Source organism: Monodelphis domestica, chromosome 3 (genome assembly GCF_027887165.1).
Source record: "Monodelphis domestica isolate mMonDom1 chromosome 3, mMonDom1.pri, whole genome shotgun sequence".
In the NCBI taxonomy this organism is placed as follows: Eukaryota; Metazoa; Chordata; class Mammalia; order Didelphimorphia; family Didelphidae; genus Monodelphis; species Monodelphis domestica.
Window position 1 is genome coordinate 303024318 of NC_077229.1, and position 13224 is coordinate 303037541.

At 37.9% G+C, this 13224-nt stretch overlaps 1 protein-coding gene and 1 pseudogene across 1 annotated transcript in view; both read left to right on the forward strand.

The window, feature by feature from the left end:
- Positions 1-13224, forward strand: part of XKR4 (XK related 4) — a 538913-nt gene that overhangs the window by 450062 nt on the left and 75627 nt on the right. The gene's annotated exons all lie outside the window — the stretch shown is intronic.
- Positions 11540-13101, forward strand: LOC130458407 (glyceraldehyde-3-phosphate dehydrogenase-like; annotated as a pseudogene).

A 13224-nucleotide genomic window follows, 5' to 3' on the forward strand; every position in this document is an offset into this window, starting at 1 on the left:
TTAAAAAAAAGATGCCGTTCTTTGGTCCCTCTTTTCCATCATTAAAAAGCATATACAAATAATTCTTAAGTCATAACATTTATTTCAGGTAACATTTAAAGATAATTACAAAGATATAGCCATGATTCATTCCAAGTTTATACTCTGATACTACCTTTCAAAAGAGATAATAATATGAAATGTATAGAGTAAAACTACCAGATTCAAAACTTTTCACTGAGACCTCATTGTCATCTTCAAAGAAGGTCATAGTAAAAAATTAATTTGGATAAATGACCATTTATTCAATTCATTCAGTGCAAAGATACATCCCATACCCTTATCAATCTGAATTTTACAACACTTGAAGGATACAGGTACATATCTGTCTCTTTGAAACTTTTGACAACCCATTTGGCCTTTTCAAGATGGTTAATTTTAAGGACTTATCCACATTTATACTTCCCCACTGTGGTAGCTCCCACTTAGCTAAGCAAAACAGAAAAGGGAAAGGGAAAATCTCTCTTCATTTTCTGCTTGCCAATGATACATTCCAGAACCAAGGAAAGGAAAGTTTGGAAAATTTTAAATACACACATCCCTACATATTAATGTAATATAATGTTATAAAATAATATAAACACATTTTATTTTATTGTTCAGAAAAGAACCCAAGATGCTACATAACATACATTATATCTCATTGTTATATCCTATGTGATTTTTCTTTGGACAATGGTAACTAATCACTATCATTAAAACATTGAAAATGCATCATATGTGTATTATATGTGTATATTATATTATCATATGCATCATATCTCACAGTAGATCAGTGACATAGAGCTAAAAGGGACTTCTTACACCATTGGGTACAGTCCTTCATTTTATAGATAAAAATACTGATGTGTGAGGAGGCTGAAGTCCGAAGGTCACACAGGTGCAAAACATCAAGGCAAGTGTTCTAAGACCAGAACCAATGCTCTTTCCAAATAACATACTTTACGTCTCTTCAGGAGTGGCATTGCCATTTATTTCTATGTCAGAAAGTAATTCTGTTTCATGTCTATATGTAGAGAATATGCCCTGGCCTCCTAATCCATTCAAAAAGTATTTACAAATTCCTTATTTGCCATACACCTTGCTGGGAATCTGTTATATAAAGACAAAAATAAGTGATCCTTTACCTCTAGAAGCTTATATTCTACTAGGACAAAACAAAAATAGATGATTGCAAAATACTTCCCAAGGAAAGGCATACCAGCAATTCAATTCTATTTGGTCCAATTTAACAAATATTTAAGTGTCTAAATATGGGACAGTGTGCTAAGTGCTAGGGATATGATTGAAGTAGAGACAGTTTCTGCCCTCAGAGAGCTTTCAGTCTAATAAGGGGAGGCAGTACACAAAAGAGGCAGGAAAATGGAAGTCAGAAGACACCAGGGAATATCTTCTTCAGTGGAGGTGAAAGCAAACAGAGCAGTAGATGTAGAATGAAATGAGCTGAAATTCCCATTTCTTCTCTTTATAGAGGAAAACTTTGAGAAGAGTTTGGTCCTCCTGCCCTCCAGACCTCTAATCAGAAAGGAAAAGAGGCTGAGGGAAGTGGAGACCATCAAAGCATGAGTTAGAAGCATTATGAGGAGGTTAGAAAGCATGAGTTTATCCCTGGGTTGATGGTAGTGGTCAGGGTAAGGATGTGGAAGCATCTTCAAAAGAGGTGAAAACAGGCAGAGCAGCAGATGCAGAGGGGAGAGAGCTGAAAGTCCTAGCAAGTGAGGGAATCAGGATAGGCTTTATGTAGAAGGGACATGAAACAAATCTTAAAGGAAGCTAGAGATTCTGCAGAAGTGAGGCTAAGAAAAAATCATGTTAAAATGGCTAATATGAAAGTTTTATATGATTGCAACATGTAAAATCTATATCAGATTGCTTACTATCTCAGGGAGGGAGGAAGGGTGGGAGGAAAGGAAGGATGTGAGGAACAGGGAGAGAATTTGAAACTCGATTTTTTTAATGTTAAAATTTGTTTTTACCTGTAATTGAGGGAAAATAAAAATATTTTTAAATGAAGTGGGGGGAGTGTATGCTAAGAATAGGCAACAGCCTATGAAAAATATAGAGATTGGTGATGGTTTGTTGTGTTATAACAAATAGAAGATTAGCCAATTAGCTAGAATCTAGAATCATTAGAGTCATTTGACCAAGATCTATTTTCATGAAGTGGGAGTGTCACAGAAATGAAGATAAATATCAGTAAGAACACTCAGAATATTTTCAGGGGGGAAAATTAGCTAAATGAGTGTCTTGCATGCAACAGAAAAAAACACTAGAACTACAGCAAGGAGACCCGAGTTCCAATCCCATCTATGTCCTTTACTGTTTAACCCGAAGTAAATCAATGTCTTGCAATGTCAGTTTTCTCATTTGTAACTTGCAAGGTGGGAGTTGGAGTTGCTCTCTCAAAGGCCCTTTATAGCTTTGATATTCTGAGACAGTGTCCTTCTATGAGCTCCTAAGAAGAGCCTATTCTGTCCAAATCCTTTGAATAAGACTATGACAATTCCACCAACTCTAGAATCAGCACATTTTTGATCAAATACCAAAAGGAAGACTGAATCTTTCATTTTCTATGTATATGCTGGAGGTATTTTCATACATATGTTTTACCTTATGAATATATAGGTATTATGCCCTGCCATCACAATGAGGAACTTCTTTTATAACTTTATCATGAATTAATACATGAAGGTTAAATTATAGCATTATATAGAATTAATTATAATTCATCAACTGTATAGGAGTTATTGCTAATTAATGTATAATTGATTATAAAATTATATACATGTATAATTAATTATGGAATTATATAACAATTTCCTACTTGTTAACAGTCATAGCTAATTACTTACCAGAATAACTATATAGTAAAATTAAATTAAACACAGAGTACATAAGAAATGTGGTCAATGTTAGCAAGAGACTTTGAAACTGCAATCTTTCCTTATGCATTCACATAAGTGTATATTCAAAAAAACTGCTTTGTATCACTATTAAATTTGAATTTTAGTGATTAACTCTAAAACATTCAAAAAATTCATTATATTTTAAACATAGGCTTCATGGTACATAGATTAGACTTTAAACAAAAGAGAGGAAAATGTTCTCAAGTAAAGATATAATTAATCTACTGTCTAATTAAAGAAGTCTATATATCAATTTTAGCAATTCTCACAAAATTAATTAATAATTTAAAAGAATTTTTAATGAGAGTATTCAAATGTGAAGTAGAAGTTGGGCTAATTTCGATATTGAACTATTGAATGAATACAATACAATGAAAGAAATATCTCTACCATTGCCCTCTAAAATTATCATATTATTAGAAAGTTCTCATTGTATAGATTTGGTTGAGCCTCCACTTAATTACTATCAAAACAGAAAAATAACTAAATAAGAGTTCTGTGCTTTCTGTTTATCAGTGAAGAATTTAATAATGCACTAATTGGAAAGGCTACAAAGTCTTCCTTCAATAAATAAGTCAGAAATTTTAAAATATATTATCATGGGGAACCCTGAACTCTCCTAACAACCATTATCTATTTTTACAAAGTCCTAAAAGACTATTTCTATGCCCATTCTACAGATGAAGAAATTGAGAAACATAATTCTTGGGTCATATACAAATAGTTAAGTTCAATTCTTCACTTGCTACCTCTAAAGATTTTCTTAAAACAATAACAGATTATCACTAGCATAAAGTACATTCTTATTAAAATAAAAAATATTTTCCCAGTTACATGGAAGTGATATACTTAAGATAGGTTATGAGCTCCTAAGTGTGCTCATGAGACAAGATGACAAATAATGAACATATTGAGGTGTAAAGACTTATCTTTGAACAAGCAGAAGTAGCTTGTGATCAGTATATAATGGCGTTAATTTATTTTCTTAAGACAGTTTTTATGTTACAAAAAAGATTTGTAAAAACTAGGTACACATTTGACTCTTCTTAACTATTTATCATAGTATACTGTTATGGTGGCCACTGTGAATGGGCACCCTTCTCTAGGGGTTGATACCAAAAAGAAAGTGGCAGAATTCAGATAGACAATGCTAGGCTACATCATAATTCATCATCATTTCATATCATTTGACATCAAACTTTTTCAGTGAATAATTAGCAACTATTTTTACCTCTCCCATCCCACCACTTTTTTGATTCAGTAGCAGCAACAACAACAACAAAAAACTCTCATAAACAAATATTCACAGAAAAGTAAAACATATGATTTTATCATGTCCAAAAATGTGTTTCATTCTGCATTTTCAATTCATTACCTTCTTTTGGAAGGTAAGTAACATGCTTAATCTTTGATCCCCAGGAATCATGGCTTATCAATGTTCTGAGTTCTACAGTTTTCCAAAGCTATTTTTACTTTAGTGTTGTCATTGAATAAATCATTTTGATTTTGTTTACTTCACTCTCTATCACTTCATAGACGTCTTCCCAGTTTCCTCTGAAACTCACCATTTTTCTATTTTCTCTTTTGGTACATTGTTCCATTATATTCATATAACTTCATTATTTTAGCCATTACCAATTTGCTGGAAATTCCTTCAGTTTTCATTTTAGGGCTACTTTAAAAATGGATATAATAAATACTTTTGTGTACATGGACTCCTTTTCCTCTTTCTTTGATCTTTTTGAGTTATATGCCTAATAGTTATATTGCTGGGTTTAAGGATATGTACAATTAATGACTTTGGGGACATAATTCCAATTCTGTTTTCCAGAATGACCGTACCAATTCATAGTTCTGCCAATATTGCATTAATATGCTTATTTTCCCACAGCCCCTCCAGTATTTGTCATTTTCTTCTATTGTCATCAAACAGCAAAAATTTAATGAGGACCTACAATACACCTAAGGGAAAGAGCATAAATTATAAAGGCAAGAGTCTGACATGTTAATATTGCTTTCTTTTTTCTTCTTTGCCTTTTTCTCTCCCTCTTCTCTTGTACATGAATCAAATTTCTCATCATTAAAAATATTCTAAAGTAGGCATTGATCCCAATAAAATAACTGACTTTAAATTCAGGATAGTAAATGTTTAACAACTGGCTCTCCAAAAAATGTTCTTAATGTAGTCAGGATACATTTTTAAATTTAATCTGAATCATCAACATTTTCTTCATCATCTTCTTAATTCCAAATAATCAAATAAATAATAAACCAAGACCTGATCTGTAATGGAAAATGTAAATATTAACCCTGAAAATTTATCAATCAACTCTTAGCCTAGACTAACTCCACCATATCTGTTACACCTCCAAATCAGTTTACTGACAAAATGAAGACTCTTTAATACATCAAAATATGAGAGGAGAATATTTTTGAGCAAAGAGAAATTCTGGTGTTCTTTGCTTTAGAAATCCAGAAGACCTTCAATCCCTAAACACAGTTTGCTGGGGATTGCATTAAATGATTTTGTTTCTCATTTTTACATGGAACATGTCTCTTAGTTTAAAAAAAAATAGTGGTAGTCTCTCGGTGACCGAGAATGACAATTGTCTTTGTGCATTATCATCTATTGATGTACCCTCATGTGGCTTTGAAGTCCAAAGGCTGAGGCGCACAGTTTGTGGCACATGGGGCATGGGATGCCAGTTGTTACGGAAGGTGCGGTTGTGGCCTGGGGTCGGCGTTCACGCGCAGCGGCAAGACGTCAACATCGTTATTCTTCAAAGGTGGTGGCGGCATGGTTAATGTGTGTTCGCCAGCTGCTTCTGACAAAGGCAGCGAGTTCTAGTTGCTTTGGTGTAATGCCAGCCCACTTCAAGTTGGACTTTAGCTGATCCTTGAATCTTTTCTTTGGTTGGCCTTGTTTCCCGAGTCCAGCTGACAGTTCACCATAGAATACCTGTCTTGGTATTCGCTGTGGGTCCATGCGGATGACGTGTCCATACCATCATAGCTGGGTTTTGAGGACCATGACTTTGATGCTGGTGGAGTTGGCTCTGTCGAGGACTTCCTGATTGGTGATTCAGTCCTGCCATCAGATCCTCATGATTGACTGGAGGGAGCGTTGGTGGAATTGCTCCAGCTGTTTCATGTGCTTCCGGTACAGTGTCCATGTCTCACAACCGTACAGGAGCGAGCTGAGGACCACTGCGTTGTACACTTTGAGCTTCGTTGCAGTGCTTACACCGCTGTGTTGGAGGACTTTGCAGTGCAGTCGCCGAAGTGCCTGGCTGGCCTTTTGGATCCTGGCATTAATCTCGTGGTCTAGGGACCCGTAGTTGGCAATGGTGCTGTCCAGGTACTTGAAAGTGTTGACATTAGAAAGCTGGTGCTGTCGATTGTAATGCACGGCTGGTTAGTTGGACTCCCTGGTGCAGATTGGAACAGCACCTCTGTTTTGCTGAGGCTGATAGTCAGGCCAACCAGTTTTGTTGCGATGGAGAACCTGTCCACAATGGTTTGGAGATGATTTTCTTGGTGGGCCATGAGAGCACAGTCATCTGCAAAGAGTGCTTCCAGGATGAGCTTCTCTGTTGTCTTTGTTTTTGCAATCAGGAGGCGAAGGTCGAATACTGAGCCATCCAGTCGGTATTTGATGTAGACACCCAGGTCTAGATCCATCACAGCATGTCGTAATACTTGGGTGAAAAATAGGTTGAAGAGTACCAGAGCGAGGACACAGCCTTGTTTCACTCCATTGGAGATGTTGAAGTGATTGGAAGTCTCTCCACCAGATAGGACTTCCCCTGTCATGTCAACATGAAAGAGCTGGGTCAGTTTGACGAATTTTGCTGGGCAACCGAGCTTGCTAAGGATCACCCACAATGCGTCCCTGTTCACTGTGTCGAACGCCTTTGTCAGGTCTATGAAGACAATGTAGAGATTCAGGTTCTGCTCAAGGCATTTTTCCTGCATTTGCCTTATCATGAAGACCATGTCGATGGTGCTGAGATCTGGTCAGAAGCTACATTGTGATTCAGGCAGGTTCTGCTCTGAAACAGATGACAGGAGTCTGTTGAGTATAACATGGGCAAGGATCTTTCCAGCAGTGGAGAGTAGTGAGATGCCTCTGTAGTTGTCACAGACTCCTCGTGAGCCTTTGTTCTTATATAGGGCTACGATGGAGGCATCTCTGAGTTCTGGGGGCATGTCTTCCTCTTCCCATATGCTGGTCAGCCCTATGTGGAATGCCTGGAGCATCTTTCCATTTAAGGCCTTGTACACCTCGGTTGGGATCCCATCTTAACCAGGTGCCTTGCCTGCACTCATTTGTTTTATGGCTTTTTGGACTTCCTCTATTGAAGGAGGGACTTCAAGTTGTTCAATGGTGCGGTTTTGGGGGATCTGGTCAAGGGCACTTTGGTCGACTGAAGACAGTCGGTTGAGAAGCTGACTGAAGTGTTCTTTCCACCTGTTGCTGATGCCTTTTTATCTTTTATGTGAGTGTCACTGTCAGAGGATAGCAAGAGAGTGGTGGTGGGTTTTAAAATTGCTTGTAGTTTTTCGTATCAGCAAAACACTGGATTTCTTCTGCCTTTTTTTCCCACCATCGGTCTTGCTTCTTCCTGATCTCATGCTGAGCTGTGGCTTGGAGAGACTTGAATCTGTCCTTTTTAGGAGCAGAGTTTGGGTTATTTTGCCACTCCATAAAGCTTTGTTCTTTTTGCTCAATAGGTCTTCAATAGCAGTGTTGTTCTCGTCAAACCAGTCCTGGTGGTTGCGTTGTTTGGGGCCTAGGACTGCCTTTGATGTTTCCTTCACTGTGTCTCTGAACTGGTTCCATTTCTCAGTTGATCTTCCAGTGAGTGGTCCCTTGGCAGACAGCTTGTTGTCCAGGCAGGACTGGAATGTATGCAAATAAGATGGATCTCTAAGACGACTCACTTTGTAAAATGCGCGAACTGTCTGGGATCGTTTTGGATGGCAAGGCGCAATGCACATTTGAAAAGTCTCTCTAACCAATCGGTGGTCTGTCCAGCATTCAGCTCCTCTCATGGCCCTGGTGATCTGTACATCTTGGATGTCTCGCCGGCGTACAATGATGTAGTCAGTGAGATGCCACTGTTTTGATCGTGGGTACATCCACATTGTTTTATATTTGTTCGCCATTCTGAACACAGTGTTCGTGATGATGAGTTCAAACTCTGAGCATTTGCTGAGTAGCAGTAGGTCATTGTTGTTCATTTTTCCCATGCTGTGTTTGCCGAGCACTCCTTTCCATCTTTCATGGACCTGGCCAACGCGGGCGTTGAAGTCTCCCAGTAGTATCAGCTGGACGACTCTCAGGTCAGAGTAGAACTGCTCGGTCTCCTCTGTGCTGGTCAGTGTTGGGGTATATGTGCTGATGATTGTGGCATACCAGTCTTTGCTGAGAGGTAAACTGATCTTCATGAGCCTCTCACTGATGCCCACAGGCAAGTCTGGCAGCTGTTTGAGCAAACTGGTCTTGATAACCAGATCAACACCGTGAATTCTGTCTTCATTTGTGGCTCTACCTTTCCAGAAGAAGGTGTATCCAGGGGTGGGTTCGCTGAGTGATCCCTCTTCTGGTAAGCGTGTTTCGCTTAAGGCTGCGATGTTGATGCTATATCGCACCAGTTCTTTACCGATTAGAGCTGTTCTTCTCTCAGGTCTTGGGGTATTCTCTCTGTCAAGTAATGTTCTGATGTTCCATGTTCCTAGTAGGAGTTTCTTTGTATTTTGTTTCTTTTGATTTCAACCGATTAAAGGGATGACCTGCCAGCCACGGTGTGCTGACTGGGTTTTAAATAAAGCCCTAACAAAGGACAATAGTAAAGCTTGGACTAAGAAATGGAGAAACAATGCAAACACTGATGGTTGCTTAAAGAGTTTTCTTTGTCTTTATTGAATCTGCTATGAATGCATGCATCTATACAAGAGTAATAATGTCAATGATTATTAATATCTAGAAAGAAAATATACCTAGCATTTATATAGCCCTTTCAGGATGGCAAAGTACTTCATATATCTTAATTCATTTGATCTTCCCAGCAACCCTGGGAGCTTCTGCTATTATTATCCCCATTTTACAGAATTATAGAACATGAAAGTTGAAATGAGTCTTAGGGGTTATAGTCCAGTTTCCTACAACACACAGAAATCCTCATTTAAACACCACAGGAAAAAAAGATTCTTCTTCATAAAGCATGGTTCATTCAATTACATAATATCGAGTTCCCTCACCCTTATTTCAGAAAGATTGTTTTTGTACTATAAAATCAAAAGTACACCTGTTGATCCAGCAATACCATTATAGGGTCTAATTCCTAAGGTGATCAGTGAAAAAAGGAAAAGAATCATTCTGTTTTAAAATATTTATAGAAGTTCTCTTTGTGGCAGCAAAGAACTGTAAATTGAAGGGATGTCCATCAATTGAAGAATACCTTTAAAAAGTATAGCATATGATTGTGATGGAATACTATTTTGCCATAAGAAATGACAAGCAGGTAAATTTTGGGAAAACATGAAGACTTACATGAAATTATGAAGTGTGAAAACATGCAGAATCAGTAGGAAATTATATACAGCAAAAGAAATATTGCTTCAAGAACAACCTGAGTATGTCCATCTCTAGAGAAAGAACTGATAAGTAGAAATAAGTAAGGCTTAGTTTAATATACACATGTATCTTTTTATGAAATGATGACTTTTCTATTGGGGGAGGAAAGAAAGGGAGGGAATTAAATGGGTATTTTAATGTAACAAATTTAAATAAGAAATATGAGTTTTGTATACCTGTATTTGAATTTTCTTAATAAATTATGATAAATTTAGTAGTAAACCCCAGTTTCTTTTGACATCACTTTTTTACCCTTAATCTCACTCTGTTCTCTGGGGCTCTTTACCTAATTCACTTTCCTATCATATAGCTTTGGATGATCTTACCAAAGATACTTAAATATAGCTTTGCAAATCATTCATGGAAAGGTTTCAGGTGGGATTTTGTTTTGTTTTTTACTACTATAACCAAGAATTTTTACTACAATTTTTACTTGGGAAATTAAATATTTTTTGTATTTTTAATTTTTTTAATTTATATAGTTTTAAAAATCATCAGAAAACTATAGAGATTAGTCAGCTGAACGAAATCCAATTATACCATACTAGCCAGATTGACTATCTGATTTCATCTTAGAATTAGTGATGTAGAGAAAGGAACTACACCTCATTAACATGCACAGAATAAACATCTCTAAGAATTTAGTTTTATCATTATTATTCATCACATACTGTTTGCAAACAGTCTCCTGTGGATGCATTGGACTTATGTGGGCAAATCTATTCACAGTAATGGGATTCCCACCCACTCAGTGTGCTAAAGATTAACCCCATTGTGTTTCTATTTAATTGCCTTTTTTATTTGTTGAGTAGAAGTACAGTGTAATATGAAAATCCTTTGTACTAATAGTTGTGCCTGCTTATTCCCCCCAGATAATTCCATGACTGACTTCAGAAACTGCAATAGCTCAGAACCAGGTATAGCTGCCCATTTTACTACCAGACATCTCAAAACAAACCCATTTTCTATCCTCTAATCAATTTCCTTTACTCCATTCAAGAAAATTCTACTTTTCAGCACTTCCCTTTATTACAAAATCTGCTACTTTGCTGTGTTTCTCAAACAGATTCATCCAAACTCCCCATTGTCTCCCATATAATCCTTGCATAAAAACACATAAATGCACACACATAAGGATTCCATGAGAATTCCATTCTGAAGTAGAAAAATAGTTCCAGCATTTTCCCATCTAGTGCACCTGTTCTGGCAAAAAAAAAGAAAAAAAATAGATTGGTTCTGTCTTGAATTGACAATCTAATATTTGTGTGCAAAGATTTTATTAATCTGTACTCCTTTTTGGCCCCCAAAACTTGAGTTTAAGCAAAAAAAAATGTTTCATTTTAAGATAAGCTTCAAACTGGCATCTCCCTCCTTTGCTGAGGCAGGTTGGAGATCAGTTCTTTGTATATCTGTAAACAAGCCTCTTGGGGGATGAAGTAATTAAATTAGCCAAGCAGAGTCATGTGGAGAAAAGTGCAGGAACATGGTGTGGCCATTCTAACACCACATGGTTACTCCTCACATCTGGAAGACCCACCTCTTGTCCTGACTGAGGTCTGTGTTCTCCAATCAGAGAAGCTTGAGGAAAGGACATTATGAAGAGCATAAATTGATGGAGGGAACAGGAAGCTGGACTCTTTTCCTGCAACCACAGACTTGGGAAGACATGCAGTGCGACAAAGAGCTGATTCAGACAGCTTGAGGAGGCAGGGAGACAACTGAAAGAGCTGGCTAGCCACATGTGGCTCATGCTTCTCTCTTTCTCTGGCCTGCTTTTTGCTATTTAATAAATAATAATTATGAAATCAAAATATTGTCTCTAGATACTTTTAATCATAACATTGGTTAGAGAGAAGAATGGGTGATAAAGGACCAACAGATAAAGAATCAAATATTAACAAAAAGAATAGATGAGAAACAAGCTGGCTAATTATCCTGTTAAGTAACCATGCCCACCTGGGAAAAGAAAAAGGCAATCTTGTTGACTAGATCTTAGGAGCTGTCAAATCATTTACCCATTTAAAAATCCATCTCTTCTTAATAAGGAAAAATACATGTACAAGAATATTCATAGCTTCGCTTTTTGTGGTGGCAAAAAATTGGAAAATGAGGGAGTGTCCCTTGATTGAGGAATGACTGAACAAATTGTTATATCTGTTGGTGATGGAATACTATTGTGCTAAAAGAAATGATGAACTGGAGGAATTCCATGTGAACTGGAAAGACCTCCAGGAATTGATGCATAATGAAAGGAGCAGAACCAGGAGAACATTGTACACAGAGATTGATATATTATGTCACAATCAAATGTAATGAACTTCTCTACTAGCAGCAATGCAATGATCCAGGACAATTCTGAGGGATCTATGAGAAAGAACACTATCCACATCCAGATAAAGAACCGTGGGAGTAGAAACGCAGAAGAAAAACATTTGCTTGACCACATGGTTTGATGGGTACATGTTGTATCTGTCAATGACTCTTTCATTGACCTCAACTACATGGTTTACATATTCCAATATGATTCAACTCATGGCAAGTTCAAGAGCACTGTAAAGGCAGACAATGGAAAGCTGGTGATCAATGGAAAAGCCTTTACCATCTTCCAGGAGAGGGATCCCACCAGCATTAAATGGAAAGATGCTGGAGCCGAGTATGTTATAGAGTCTACTGGCATCTTTAACACCATGGAAAAGGCCAGGGCTCACTTGAAGAGTGGAGCCAAGCGGGTCATTATCTCTGCCCCTTCTGCTAATTCCCCAGTGTTCCTGATGGGCGTGAAAGATGAGAAATACAATAATTCCCTCAAGATCGTCAGTAATGCCTCCTGCACCACCAACTGCTTGGCCCCCTTGGCCAAGGTCATTCGTGACAACTTTGGCATTGTGGAAGGACTCATGACCACAATCCATGCCATTACCGCTACCCAGAAGACAGTAGATGGCCCCCCTGGCAAGCTGTGGCATGATGGGCATGTGCTACCCAGAATATCATCCCTGCTTCCACTGGTGTTGCCACGACTGTGGGCAAGGTCATACCTAAGCTGAACAGGAAGCTCAGAGGCATGGCCTTCCATGTTCCTACTCCCAATCGTCCATGGTGGATATGACTTGCTGCCTGGAGAAAACTCCCAAATACAATGATAATAAGAAGCTGGTGAAGCAAGCTACAGAGAGATCCTTGAAGGGCATCTTGGGCTACACAGAGGTTGTATTCCTGTGACTTTAACAGTGACACCCACACTTCTACCTTCAATGTTGGTACTACCATTGCCCTCAACGATCATTTTGTCAAGCTCATTTCTTGGTATGACAATGAGTATGGTTATAGTCACCTTGTAGTAGACCTCATGTAGTAGCCTCCAAAGAGTAAGTGGAGCTATGGATCATAGCTATGGAAAGCTATGAATCTTCATCCCCAGCCATAAAAAAAGTAGTTCCACCACTGAGGAGCACACATCCCTAATAACCTAAGTCCCTATTCTGGGGATCCCATGCCCTGTTCACATCCCTGCCCTGAAACACCCCTGTAGTGGGAGTGGGTGGGCAGGGAGAGCATAGAGTCCTATCTTGTATACCATCAATAAAGTCATCACATTCAGTGCAAAATAATAATAATAATAACAACAATATAGAAATA